Source organism: Aulonocara stuartgranti (assembly GCF_965226115.1).
Source record: "Aulonocara stuartgranti genome assembly, chromosome: 7".
In the NCBI taxonomy this organism is placed as follows: domain Eukaryota; kingdom Metazoa; phylum Chordata; class Actinopteri; order Cichliformes; family Cichlidae; genus Aulonocara; species Aulonocara stuartgranti.
Window position 1 is genome coordinate 13,290,606 of NC_138945.1, and position 14,352 is coordinate 13,304,957.

Consider the following 14,352-nt stretch of genomic DNA (forward strand, 5'->3'; position numbering starts at 1 on the left):
AAGTTAGGCGTACCGGCACAAAAGTTAGGCGCACACAAATTTTCTAATAATTTATATAATATAATGTGTTTTTCTGGATACACTGTGCTTTTTCACCATTCAAAGATTGATGACACCGTGTCAGAGCACTGGCTATGAATTTCAGATGGATCAGGCCTTAACTTAACAGAAAAGTTAGCAATAGTTCTTTTCCTATTACAGCTACATCCACTTCTGTCGTGCCTAGGCTGCTCACTAGGGCTGGGTATCATCACTGATTTCTATAATCCATTCGATTCCGGTTTTCAAAGTCCCAATTCGATTCAACTTAGCCTCAGACAGTCAGAAATATTATTTCTGATCATTTATCAGTACTGACTTCATCAGAATTGTGAACATCACAGCAGATGCCTTTGTGTGAAAGTAACTGAGAATAAAACACAGAAAAACATGAAGGAGATTTTCCTGGTCTGGCTTTTTATAGCAGATAACCTTAAAAATATTCTACAATGTTCTGCATATAAAGTTTAAATTTCTTCAGTATTGAACAACAGAAAAAATAGGCTTTCTTGTCCGAGGTCATTTAAGTGAAAAAAGGAAAAGACAGCAGCCACAGCGCTGTAAACAACGGTAGACTGGTGGGTAATAAGCGAATGAATAATACAGAAAACAGAGATTGGAGACGGGAAACTGTTCTTGAAATACAGAGAGAGAGAGAGCTAGCTGTGCATGAAGTGTGATTTTTAATAGTCGTGGAAGCAAAACGGCAAAATTCATGACGACATTGATCAAATGTGAAGCGCAGTTTGCTGCTTCTTTTGCTGCTTGCTCGGTGAATTTTGGTTGGAGAGAGACAAAACCTGCAGCTCAGAATCAGCGCAAAAAGACGTAATTACAGCGCGGACCGGACGCATCAGAACCGCTAAGCTCCGACAGCGTGTCCGTCTACGGGCCGTCGGGTTAGAAAGCCGAGAAAGACAAAGTTGATTCTGATGCGTCGGTCCTGTGTTTACGTCTTTGTGTGGAATCCGTGTACCTGCTCTCATTTGCTGTTTGGTTGTTGTTGAAATGGTTTTGTGAGCTTTAATCTGAGAATCTGACGTTTCTGGCAAAACACAGTTATATTTAAAAGTCGATTCAGGATTTAATGAATTGATATCGCTTTATTCAAGCTACTCACCTCCCACTTCCACCTGCACTTTCAACTGGACCACGGCCAATCAGAGAGGTCCCGCTCCTTACTATCTCTGATTGGTTTAGTCCACGATAGGGGCATAATGTGTGTCTGTTGTTGACCACAGGGAAGGTTGCAGATTTTTTTTTTTTTTGCTACCCGAACAGTTGGTCGCACAGGTGCAACCAAATATTTTTTTTAGTTGCACCACTGAAAAATTTGGTCGCATTTGCGACCAAATTGGTTGCGCTCTAGAGCCCTGACATGACAGGTGAGCTGACATGTTTTCTTTGTTCATACTTACGTAGAACTCAAACATTGTTTATGTTATTAATTTAAATATTTTTAAAATACCAAATGATTACCAACAAAGATTTAAGTGAATCTACAGGTCCCCTACCTTTCTGTGAGTTTTTAGAGATTTTCAGCATAGAGATAAACTGTTCGTTTCATTGATTTACTGTGTGGTTCAATCTTGCTGCTGTCATAGAAAAAAAAAAAAAGAAAATTCTGTACACAGACAGAATCAGTGAACACAGTGGGGCATTTAGTAGCTAAAAAGATATTTCTTTAGAGAGTAGATGGGGACAACCAAAAGTGCTAAAAGAGACTCAGGACTGAACTTTGACCAGTGACCAGAAAAGTGGTCTTAAATGACTGCCTGTGTTCCGCCCATAGACTTTATAAAAAGATGAACATATCCACCATAACATCACTCGCTGGATGTAAACTCTGCATTTTGAAGCCTCAATGTTATAGTGAAGCCAGAAGTGACCATATGCACCTAAATTTGACTGTATCATGGTAGATGAATAAAAATGGACAAATTTGTTGGGAACTATTTTACAGTAACAAAATTACTTTATATCATACTTTAAATGTTTAAAAAGTAGCCTGTTGAAAAACAAATGAATTTGATATGGCTGTCATATATTATACCTGTGAACACAAAGAGAGATCCCCAGTGCTTTACTGAATTTGTTATTGACTAAAATAACAGCAAGTCAGTAAAGACCTGTTAACAGACGCCTTTAAAATTACAATTACTGTTTACCTAAAACTAGTGCTATACTGTACTGCATCAAATAAAAACTGCACTACCACAAAAGCCACAAGTACGAAAGAAAAAGTTGGCTGGTTGAAATGTCGTTTGCACCAGAGAACTAGATTATTCGGGATTTTTATATTTAGTATTTAGAGCAGATTGTTTTTCAGTGATTTCTTGTTTCTTGATTCATTTCGTCGTTACTGTTTAAAATAAATATGATGTGATAGTGTTACTGGCAGAGTATTTCAGTTAAGTAAAAGTCTAAATGTTTGAGGTGTTGCTGTATTGTGACTTGGGACTTAATATTGCTTTAAGAAGGTGAGCTATTTTTTCCATTCTTTACTTTCATTGCTTTTTAAAAGTCTTATCCAAGTTTCTGAAAGACCCGTGAAGTACACAAATAAAATGAAACAAAAGTGGAGATGTTGGTGATATCTTTTATCTTTATTTCTCTGAAATTTCACCAATGGGGCTTAGTTTGTAATGAAAGTTTTTATAAATGACATTAGACCAACTTTACGCTTTGATTTACACTTAAATCCCTGTTCAAGAAAAGTAAAGATATTAATTAATTAATAATTAAAAAGAAAATAAAGCCGTTAGAAATAAAGGTAAGGACTCACTAAATATGTGACACAAAATCCTACACCTACATTACCTACTACATACACAAATGCTTTGTTCCATCCATTTTAAACAATAACCAATGACCAAGTTAGAATCACCAACTGACCGAACAGGTGTGTTTTTGTAATATATTTATCTGTCTGGCAACTGCTGAGACATTTTGTCTGAAGCAAAGTGTCGAACCAGCAAAAAATAATAGTAGATCGAATCAAAGAAACAAAGAAAATGAAGGTGAGAGATGGTGACTGAGAGAGGTGCTGTGTGTCAGAGCAAAGGATGCTCACCAGATGAACAGCTGCTTCAATTACTGCTCGTAACTCACATTAATCGAGAACAGATGGCAGCACAAGTGGCGAGAGAGAGAGAGAAGACTGTGAGCAAGAGCAAGAGAGGATCCCATAAACGAGACATGATAGAGATTGATGTCTTTGGAAATCACAAAATCTCCCTCCAAACACACAACAAGATCTTCATTCTCATTTTATCTCGAGCCAACATGGAGTAAAAAAACTCTTTTTTTACCACTTTGTTGCTGACTGAACTGATTTATGTTTTAGAAGCTACAGAACAGCGGGGATCAAAAAGGGGCTAGGGGATAATAGCCACTAAACTTTTAAAATATAGCCAACAAAAGAATATTCGTATGTTCAAAATGAAGTATCATAATTAGTTAGTGACATAACTTAAAGTCTTGATCAGTCCTCCAGTGCCAGCTTAGCGAAAGATGCTATATTATAAACATAACTTAAGTTACAACAAGAACAACATCCGACCTGAGGGAAATTATTCTCTTTGTTGAAAGTTGCTGATGTCACCTGGCCATTGCTAAACAACAGCAGCTTCATTTTGCTAAGCCAATACCCCACTTATTCCACAGTGGGTGATAAAATGACATGCTGTGTGAGTTGTGAGCTGTGTGCTGTGTGCTGTAAGACCTACAGAGTGAGATCATTATTTAGGAGCGTGAGACGTTCTGAGGGAGTCATTAAAAACAGCAATCTGTATTGTAAGGATGTCTCTTTGCAGGGTTTAATGCACATTATTACCAGGCTGAAGTATGATTAAACCCTGTGAATCCAAACGAGCAGATTTCTACAGCAGTGTACAGTTACTCACAGGCTGGGAATTAGCAGCCCTCCCATCTTGCACAGCAGTGTGATTCAAACAGCTTCTCTTAAAAAACTAGTCAGCCTGTAAAGTATTATGGTAGATGAAAATGGTGCTGAGTATGCATCTTCACAGAAAACTGGAAACACATAATCCAGTATGGATAAGAAACAAAGAGACAAAAACCTAATTTGAATTTTTAAATCTGACTTTGTAAGTAGGAAAAGCACAAACATTGGGTGGTGAAGATTAGGAGGTAATTGATCCTGCTTGTCCACAAACAGACAGACATCTTCAGTGGCAGAAATAAAAGTACAATGCCATAGGAAAATAAAACTTTTTGTTGTGAGTCATTCTGCTGTTGTTAAACAACTGTTTAGCATCATACTGCAGAATCATTTGTTTGGGTTGGATGTTGCCATGCTATATAAAGAAAGATACAGTAGGCCATAAAGTAGAAAAAAAAGATTAAAACCCCAATTATCTTATCTTCTTTCTGATCATAACTTACTAAATGAACATTATTTGGGTTATAACATAAAACTAGTGAGACCAAAGATCAAGTGAGCAGAATGGTTGTTTTTACATAGACCTCCTGCAATTTGAGTTTGTCTAAAAAAAAAGAAAAGGATTCACCTACTGGCAGTCATTAGAAAGGCAGATCAAAAGCACTTCTGCACACACACACACACACACACACACACACACACACACACACACACACACACACACACACACACACACACAAAATTGTTCCCCGGTTAGTCTGCATGAATATTAATCATTGTTTCACTGGGACACTAGCTAAGATGCAATAATTGAGTTAGAGTGGCCATAACTACCATTTCCACTGGGACCAATAAAGATGTTACACGGCCAGCTGTGGGCTCTTCCACACAGGCCAGCAGAGGCAGTCTAATGGCTTTACAAGTCTGTGCAGTAGAGTGTTTGAGTTAAAAGCCAACTACCAAAAAACCAAAAAATTTTTGAGATGGAGATGCAGATCCAGAGACTTAAAAAAAAGACATCGGTGCGTTGGTGGTTCTTTGTGTCCGGGGATGGGCGTCCAGGTACACACCGGCTCACTCCTTGGCGGCCGCTTATCGGGGCCTGGAGCCTGGGGCTCGCTCGGGCCACTTCGGAGGTGGGGTGCCCCCGGCCTCTCGGCCTGGGGCTTGGTCACTCAGGCACAGCTGGCTGCCGGCGGAGCTCACGGGCGCGTCACTGCAACTCCCCCTGGCTTCTGCTCCGCGGCTGCTGAGTGAGCCCTCATCTGGGACTCTCCTCAGCTCTTTCCGGGACAGTGGCGCAGCTGCCCCTCTGTTGGTCTTCCTTGGTCTCTTGTGTTCTGGGGGCCTCTGGATGTCTGGAGTTTTGATCTCCTCCACACCTGCTTCACGCCCTGGAGGACGGGGCTGTGGCCCCCCCACACCCTCTAGCAGATTATTACATGAAGGAACCTTTTAAAAAAACAAAAAACAAGCGCGTCCATGCTCACAGGTGTACACACGGGTGATCACACCCACAAACTACACCCTTTTTGGCTCCTACCTCAAAGCACACTGTGTTCTGTTGATCTTATGTGCTGCACAATAATGTTTAACATTTAGTATTTACTGTCATATTCCCATATATCATTGTGATGTTGTTTATTCTATTCCTCTTGTTCTCTTCTGCTTGCTTTCTTTTTTCTTTCTCAGCAGGTGATCCAGGTGATTGATATATGCATTTTTTTTTCTCTGCCCGTTCTGTTGGTTTTTGTCTTTTGCCCTTCTCCCCCGTCCCTCTTCTCAGCTGTTTCTCTTTCCCTCTTTCTTTCTCCCCTTCTTTCCCCCAGTCAAGTCTGTCCCGTATTCAGTAAGTGAAAATAAAATAAACAATAAAAGGTGAATCAAATGGACCATTACGGCAAGGCTGGGATGGTCAGTTTGGTAAAGTAAATCCGTTGGGCATCTTTCTTTGCCTTTAGACAACAATTCTGATGGCAAAAGAGCCAAACGGGACAGGCCAAAAAAAAAAAAAAAAAAGAGACAAACATCTAACATACAAAACGTCGATTTTTTTAGTATTAAAAAAAAAAAAATTGAAAAAAAAAATTGAAAAAAGGATTTTAAAAGCACAAAGGTCAAGGACAAGGATGATTTCATCTCTCTTTTGTGCATGTGTTCCTGAGTTTGCACTGATGTTAACATGTCTGAGTGTGGGTAACACATGCAGGGTCAAGACAGACACCTCTGGCATCATATGTTGAGGGACCACAGAATTTATCCGGATTCAATGGTTGAGGCGTCGCTGTCTGTCTGATGTAATCAGTCCAAGGGTAGCCACAGGTCATTAACTATGTTTGGCATGGAAAAGACACAACTGGGCTGCAACGTAGAGTTATTAGTAGACACAGAAGTGTCATTAGTGTTTCTTGGTTCATTTCACTCATTATACACACACCAGTGAATCAAAACACTATGATCAGTCACACATGAAGACAACAAAAATGATATTGTAACAATGGATCCTGAAAAGCTAAGCAACATTATTAGACCATAAAGAGTTAGTTTTCATACTGAGTGTGTTAGTTACAGGAGAAAAGACCTGATCAACTTGATGAGGGTCAGATTGTATTCTCTAAAACAGTAAGTTATTATCTGGTGTTCCAAGTCAACCAAATGACAGTGGCCCAATAGAAACTATGAGCCAGCAACAAATCTGATCCAGACTTAAAGAAACTATATTTCAACTTGTTTATACTATAAATGTCTGCTCCCACTAAAACATGCTGTTAAAACAAAAATATTGTCAGTTTCAAAAATCCTAACCGTTTAAGACATATCAGGGCATATGATACCACAGCTATAAATGCATAGATTTCATGAAGACAGACCAACACAACATATTACACAGGACACATTTCTTTAAAATAATACAGTACTTTACTCAGTTACTCCCAGGAGAAAATAATTTGTTACGGTACTTTTCATGTTACTTATGCATTTCTCTGTAAAATGACTTGAAACACACTGCCTCATAATTACCATTTATCAATATAAACCTATAGGCTACAGTCCCACACACTGATATGGAGGTGGCTATCTTTGGCTGTATCCCAATTCAGGTTCTGCAGCCTTAAAGTACGCAGCCTTAACGGTCCACACGGGCCGCATACTCAAAGACCGCTAAGGCCGGAAGTGCGAAGCTTATGAAATGGGACAGTCTAGCCTCCGTTGTGCTGCCCAGGTTGCCAAGCAACCATGATACTAACAGCTGGAAATGTTTCATACAGCTTTGCTTGACAGAAATGAAGGAGAAAATCTTTTGTTCATTTGTTTGTTTGTTTCTACATGAGCTTTGATTTGATAAGTATCTGAGGCTGAGACCACGGGACTGTGAAATCATGATTATTGGGCCTCATTTCTGTGCTGAACAGTCATTTTAAGATTAGCTAGTAAATAACAATTAGCTGATGTTGTTCATGAGACTAAAGTCATCTCACTTTGGTAATGTAAATATAATATGGCCAATATTAAAGTTATTATTTCAATCATTATTAGTTATTACAGCAGTGAATGAACTCTGTTTCAAATACTGAGCTTCAGTAAAGATTCAAGCTGCGTTTATTTATATTTCCTGTCACCTTAAATCTTCACTCAAAGACAGGTTCCTTTTACACTGCATATATAAATGTATTATATATAAGAGACAGATATTGTTCTTTTAATATGTTGGCATTACTAAATTTCTCTCAGTACATACTTTAAATATCCATGAAATCATCATATTCTCTGTAAGATTAAGGTCAACTATTGAACAGCGTATATTTTAAAATAAAGGCTGTAAAACCAAGTTAGTACAAACATCGCTAATGTCACATGACTTTCCCGACATGTGGCCAACAGTAATGTTTTAATATTCTTCGTTATTAAACATTTGCACATAAATAAGTGACATAATATTCAGTACTTACTTTTACAAGTTTACTCTTTGGCCGCTCCGCTTCCGCTTTTTTTTTTTTTTTTTCGGCAAAATTATCCACACCCACCGCCGCGCTATGCATTCTGGGGTATGTTGGACCACGAAGTCTACACCGCCACATACTTGAAATTCAGGGAAATGAAGGACGCATTTGAGGGCCGCATTTCGAGCAGCCTTTGAATTGGGACAGCCTTCGTCACGTCGCTGTGATGTAATCGGCCTTAAAATGCGGCCTTTGAGGCTGCAGACCCTGAATTGGGATACAGCCTTCGTCTTTTATCCTGTCTTCCTTCTCCCCAACCAGTCACGGCAGATGGTCGCCCCTTCCTAAGCCTGGTTCTGCCAGAGGTTTCTTCCTGTTAAAAGAGTGTTTTTCCTTCCCACTGTCGCCAAGGTGCTTGCTCATAAGGGGTCATATGACTGTTGGGTTTTTCTCTGTATGTATTATAGTAGGGTCTACCTTACAATATAAAGTGCCTTGAGGTGATTGATCTTGTCATTTGGCACTAGGGCTGCCACAAACGATCATTTTGATAGTCGACTAGTCACCGATTTTTTATTTTTGCGATTAGTTGACTAATCAGATCATGCATCCATTGGACGTACAACCTACAGCTTATTGCACCAGCATGCAAATGCTCTTATTGTCATGGTCGGCTGTGTGGCAGGCAGGCAGGAGTGGTGGACCCAAAATGCAGGATTCTCAGGACACGAGGTTTAGACAGAAAATGCAGCTTTATTGCTGGAGCAGAACATCAAGATAAAATAAAACTCACAAAAGCAAACAAAACTCTAAACAGAGATGCAGGAGGACTGGAAATCCTAAACACGCAGCAAGTGAGGGTGAACAGACGTTAACGATGCGACACCGAGTAGGGGAAGACACAGACACTAAATACAAGAGGTGAACGGAGCAAAGAGGAAACAGCTGGGAGACACGGCTGACGTTGATTACACTGACGAGACAGGGAGAGCACAAAGCTGAACGGACTGACAAAGGACACAGACCTACAAAATAAGACAGGAAGCACACGCCAGACAGAGACAGACTTGTAAACAGGCATAATGACGTCATGGACAAACAGAGGGACATACGGGCAGAGAAGACCAAGCACAGGCAACCTAAACCAAACATAAGGGCAAGATAACAAAACCTAAACCAGACATAATCATCATCGTCATCAACATCATCATCATCATCAGATAACTAAAGAATCAGAATATAATTGTAATCAAAACAGTATCACCAGAGAATAACCAATCCATAATGCAAAAATAAACCAAAACATAAGAAACTCAAAATGCTGGGTCGACCCGACCCAGGACCGTGACACTTATAATAATAATAATAATAATGGATTCCATTTATAAAGCACTTTTCTAGGCACCCAAAGCGCTTTACAATTCCACTATTCATTCACTCTCACATTCACACACTGGTGGAGGCAAGCTACAGTTGTAGCCACAGCTGCCCTGGGGCAGACTGACAGAAGCGAGGCTGCCATATCGCTCCATCGGCCCCTCTGGCCATCACCAGTAGGCGGTAGGTGAAGTGTCTTGCCCAAGGACACAACGACCGAGACTTATATAACTATCATTAGCTTACAGCTTTGAGTGTTTAAGGTATGTGCTAACTAAAAATAAAGACAAGATGATAGTTTATTAAACTTGAATGAAATTTGCAGATTGTTTCGGTGGAGTTTAATAAACTCAGCCGTCTGCTCCTTGCTATCTAAAATATAACAGGACACCGGAGTATATTCTCGAGCATCTCACACTTCTGATAATCAGCTGTCTGCTTGACGTGTATTCAGCTGTGTAAAAACTATAACTTTAATCTCAGCCAAACCGATTTACTCAGGAACGAATAAAATACTGAAAAAAGCCAAACAATAACATTTTTAAGTTATCTAAGTGACTTATATATCATGTTTAACCTGAGTAGCAAAAGACGGGGGTGGGTTTGAAAATGATTTTCCGGGAGTCCGGTGTTCTCACCGACTCTAGTGAGCCTTGAGCTAGCTATCGAGCTGGTGGGTAACAGACGTCTCCGAAAATGTGGGAGCACTTTTGAAAATACAGTGGCTTGCAAAAGTATTCGGCCCCCTTGAACTTTCCCACATTTTGTCACATTACAGCCACAAACATGAATCAATTTTATTGGAATTCCACGTGAAAGACAAATACAAAGTGGTGTACACGTGAGAAGTGGAACGAAAATCATACATGATTCCAAACATTTTTTACAAATAAATAACTGAAAAGTGGGGTGTGTGTAATTATTCAGCCCCCTGAGTCAATACTTTGTAGAACCACCTTTTGCTGCAATTACAGCTGCCAGTCTTTTAGGGTTTGTCTCTACCAGCTTTGCACATGTAGAGACTGAAATCCTTGCCCATTCTTCTTTGCAAAACAGCTCCAGCTCAGTCAGATTAGATGGAAAGCGTTTGTGAACAGCAGTTTTCAGATCTTGCCACAGATTCTCGATTGGATTTAGATCTGGACTTTGACTGGGCCATTCTAACACATGGATATGTTTTGTTTTAAACCATTGCATTGTTGCCCTGGCTTTATGTTTAGGGTCGTTGTCCCGCTGGAAGGTGAACCTCCGCCCCAGTCTCAAGTCTTTTGCAGACTCCAAGAGATTTTCTTCCAAGATTGCCCTGTATTTGGCTCCATCCATCTTCCCATCAACTCTGACCAGCTTCCCTGTCCCTGCTGAAGAGAAGCACCCCCAGAGCTGCCACCACCATATTTGACAGTGGAGATGGTGTGTTCAGAGTGATGTGCAGTGTTAGTTTTCCGCCACACATAGCGTTTTGCATTTTATCCACAAAGTTCCATTTTGGTCTCATCTGACCAGAGCACCTTCTTCCACATGTTTGCTGTGTCCCCCACATGGCTTGTGGCAAACTGCAAACGGGACTTCTTATGGTTTTCTGTTCTGCCAACTTTGTGCAGTGCACAACTAATAGTTGTTCTATGGACAGATTCCCCCACCTGAGCTGTAGATCTCTGCAGCTCGTCCAGAGTCAACATGGGCCGCATTGGCTGCATTTTGGATCAGCGCTCTCCTTGTTCGGCCTGTGAGTTTAGGTGGACGGCCTTGTCTTGGTTGGTTTACAGTTGTGCCATACTCCTTCCATTTCTGAATGATAGCTTGAACAGTGCTCCGTGGGATGTTCAAGGCTTGGGAAATCTTTTTGTAGCCTAAGCCTGCTTTAAATTTCTCAATAGCTTTATCCCTGACCTGTCTGGTGTCTAAATCCAATCGAGAATCTGTGGCAAGATCTGACAATTGCTGTTCACAAATGCTGTCCATCTAATCTGACTGAGGTGGAGCTATTTTGCAAAGAAATGTAAAAAATGTTTGGAATGATGTATGATTTTCGTTCCACTTCTCACGTGTACACCACTTTGTATTTGTCTTTCACGTGGAATTCCAGTAACATTGATTCATGTTTGTGGCTGTAATGTGACAAAATGTGGAAAAGTTCAAGGGGGCCCGAATACTTTTGCAAGCCACTGTATGTGGTGTCTTGATAAACCAAGCAGATATTTGAAGTTTACACAGCTACATTCTCACCTGAAAATATGTTAAACGTTTATTTTGTGACCCAGAAAGAATAATAACAGTAATATTAAAACTTACTAGCTGCCGCCATTGTTGGAAACTGAGCAGGTCCGCGATGGGCCACACTATGAATTCTGGGACACTGCTTCTACTTCTTCTGGGTTTAATGGCAGCTGGCATTGAGCATCCATTATCATTTATAATTTCTCCTTCTAGGTTGAAGCTGTTAATTTGGGGCTTTTTCCCCCCTACAAACATGTTTTTTTTATTGTTTTATTGTGTGTATTATGTTATAGTAAATCTTTCATAACATTCGTTTTGTAAGTGCTATACATATAATGTTTAATATTATCAGAAGTAGCAACTATGAGAACTCCTGGACATAAAAAAGTATTATCAGATCATGTAGTTTTTATTACATATTTTGGAAAACAAACATATGGGGGATCTTTTTCTATTTTAGTCAAGACTGTGGGATCAAAATACATTCAGTTAAGTGGGCTGCTGATAACATGTGGTTGCTTAAATCTAAATCAACACATAAGGAATTAACAGAAGAGGCCTTTTTTCAATCTGCCTTTGAAATGTGATGTCTGGAGGTCAATATAAAGGAGCAGCTGACGCATTCTTTCTGTTTTTATCTCCTTCTGAAGAGCTCAGGACCTCTTCACCGCAGCTGTTCAAACACCTGATCCCCACTTTAAATTTTCACTCCACACTAGCTTCTAGTAACACCAGCTCCATCTTCAACACCACCGTATGTCATCACGGCAAAACTCTGTGAGGATAACCTGAGATGGATGTCAACTCAAACATTTAACCTTGCTGTACAGAATGAGTCACTCTGAACTGAGCTCTCTGAATTAAAGAAAGCATTTTCTCTGTCACACACAAGTAATTTAAGTTGACCTGAACACACCAGCTTTAGTCCCTTGGTGACCAGAACCAATCCCTTTTTTTTCCCTTCTCCTTCTTTATCTGTAGAGCCAGACCCTGAGTCATTCCCTTGACCCATTCATGTATGTGAATATCACTATCAGCCACCATCTTTAGAACAGCCTCTCTCAGCACCACATGCAGACACACACAGACAAACACATATATACACTCAAGTCGCTGCAAAAAATATGCATAAATGGGCAAGTGGGGAGGGGAGAAAGACAAGTAACCTTCTGATCTGGTTAACTGCAGCGCAGCAGAGGGGTTTGGTTCTCTTACACCGGGTAATTAGGCTGTCACTCAGCAGGCTGCTGCTGCATTTGTGTTTGCGAATGAGCTCGTGCAGCAAGGCGGGTGACCAGTTGATTGCCTTGGTGACCTTCAGCCCTAAAGAAAGCAGGTATTCCAGAGCCAATCTACAGAGAACCATCCCTGTTCCTATTAATCCCATTGCACTGAAATTTGCTGCAATTTAAATCAGAGCCTAAACAGAGGGTGCTCGCAAGATCCTCAATGAATAGGAGGTAATAGAGCTAATGAACTAAAATAATTATTCAAACCCATTTCTAGACATAAAAAGCCCACACGTTCACAGATATAGTATTGACGACCCATAAAACAGTAGCATTCAACTAATTCTGCATTCTGATTTCTTATTTAAGGATTTAGGACAACAAAAACTAAAACAGACAAAAGAACCATATGTAAATCACACCAAAAATGTATGTGTGTTTTAAAGAAGCAGGTAGTTGAGGTGGTTGCTGATAATAAAAAAAAAAAAGAGTCTCTGCTGCTGCTTGTTTCATGTGTGAAGTCATGTAAATTATGCTGGAAATGGTGGCGTGAGATGTTGAAGGTTCACAGAAAGGTATTTTACACAGTACACACATGAATACATACAGTAACTTGATTTTATCACATGCAGTGTCAAACCAAGATGTTCAGATACTGTAAAGCATCTAGTAAATTGTACTGTAAACTGGGTGATGCTGCCTTTTAATTATGAATTTAAACTATGTTAAGTAGTGTATGTGTCACAGAGAAGAAGCGTCTAGAACACTGTAAAAGATATACATATACATTAAAGAAAAATACAAACTTGTGCTCATCTAATGAATATACTTCAGTGCTTAGCACATAGCACTAAGAACAATAACAAATAGGGCTGCTACGATTAGTCGACTAGTCACAATTACGTCGACTATTAAAATTGTCGACGACTAATTTAATACTCGATGCGTCATTTAAAGCTTTGTAAGATCCCAAAAGACACAGGAATAAGTAGTAGGATTTAAGGGTGTAATAACGGATTGAAACGGAAGATGGCAGCACTGCATGTAGAAGAATGCCAGCTGCCGTTAAACCTCGAAGAAGAAGAAGCTATGTCAGATATCGTAGCTGTGTCCAAATTCAGGACCCGCATCCTCCTGTGCCCGCATTTGTAGGCCGATTATGTTACAGCGACACGACGAAGACTGTCCAAATTCAAAGACTCCGACAAATGCGGGCGACAAATGCGCCCTTCATTTCCCCAGATTTGAAGGATGGGTCGGGTGTATACTTCATGGCCCAACCTATCCCAGAATTCATAGCGCGGCCCTGCTCAGTTTCCAACAATGGCTGCAGCTAGTTAGTTTTAATATTACTGTTATTATTCTTTCTGGGTCACAAAATAAACGTTTAACATATTTTCAGGCGAGAATGTAGCTGTGTAAATTTTAAATATCTGCTTGGTTTGTTTGTGGCAGCCCTAATAACAATAATAACTCCAGAAGATAAGCCCCACTTTTTTTCTATTGTTCTCCATCCATCCACCTTCTTCCGCTTTATCCGGGGCCGGGTCGCGGGGGCAGCAGCCTAAGCAGAGAAGCCCAGACCTCCTTCTCCCCAGCCACCTCCTCTAGCTTATCTGGGGGAACACCAAGGCCTTCCGAGGCC

At 40.2% G+C, this 14,352-nt stretch overlaps 1 protein-coding gene across 4 annotated transcripts in view; it reads right to left on the minus strand.

The window, feature by feature from the left end:
* The window catches only part of ttc28 (tetratricopeptide repeat domain 28), a 166,523-nt gene that overhangs the window by 86,699 nt on the left and 65,472 nt on the right, over positions 1–14,352 (minus strand). Inside the window, exon 1 of one of the 4 annotated variants that reach the window (XM_082540933.1) lies at positions 1,160–1,382. The exons of the other annotated variants lie outside the window; for them this stretch is intronic. The gene's annotated coding sequence lies outside the window, so the exon portion shown is untranslated. Of the gene's footprint in view, positions 1–1,159; positions 1,383–14,352 lie in introns of those variants that run through there. 4 annotated transcript variants of the gene reach the window in all.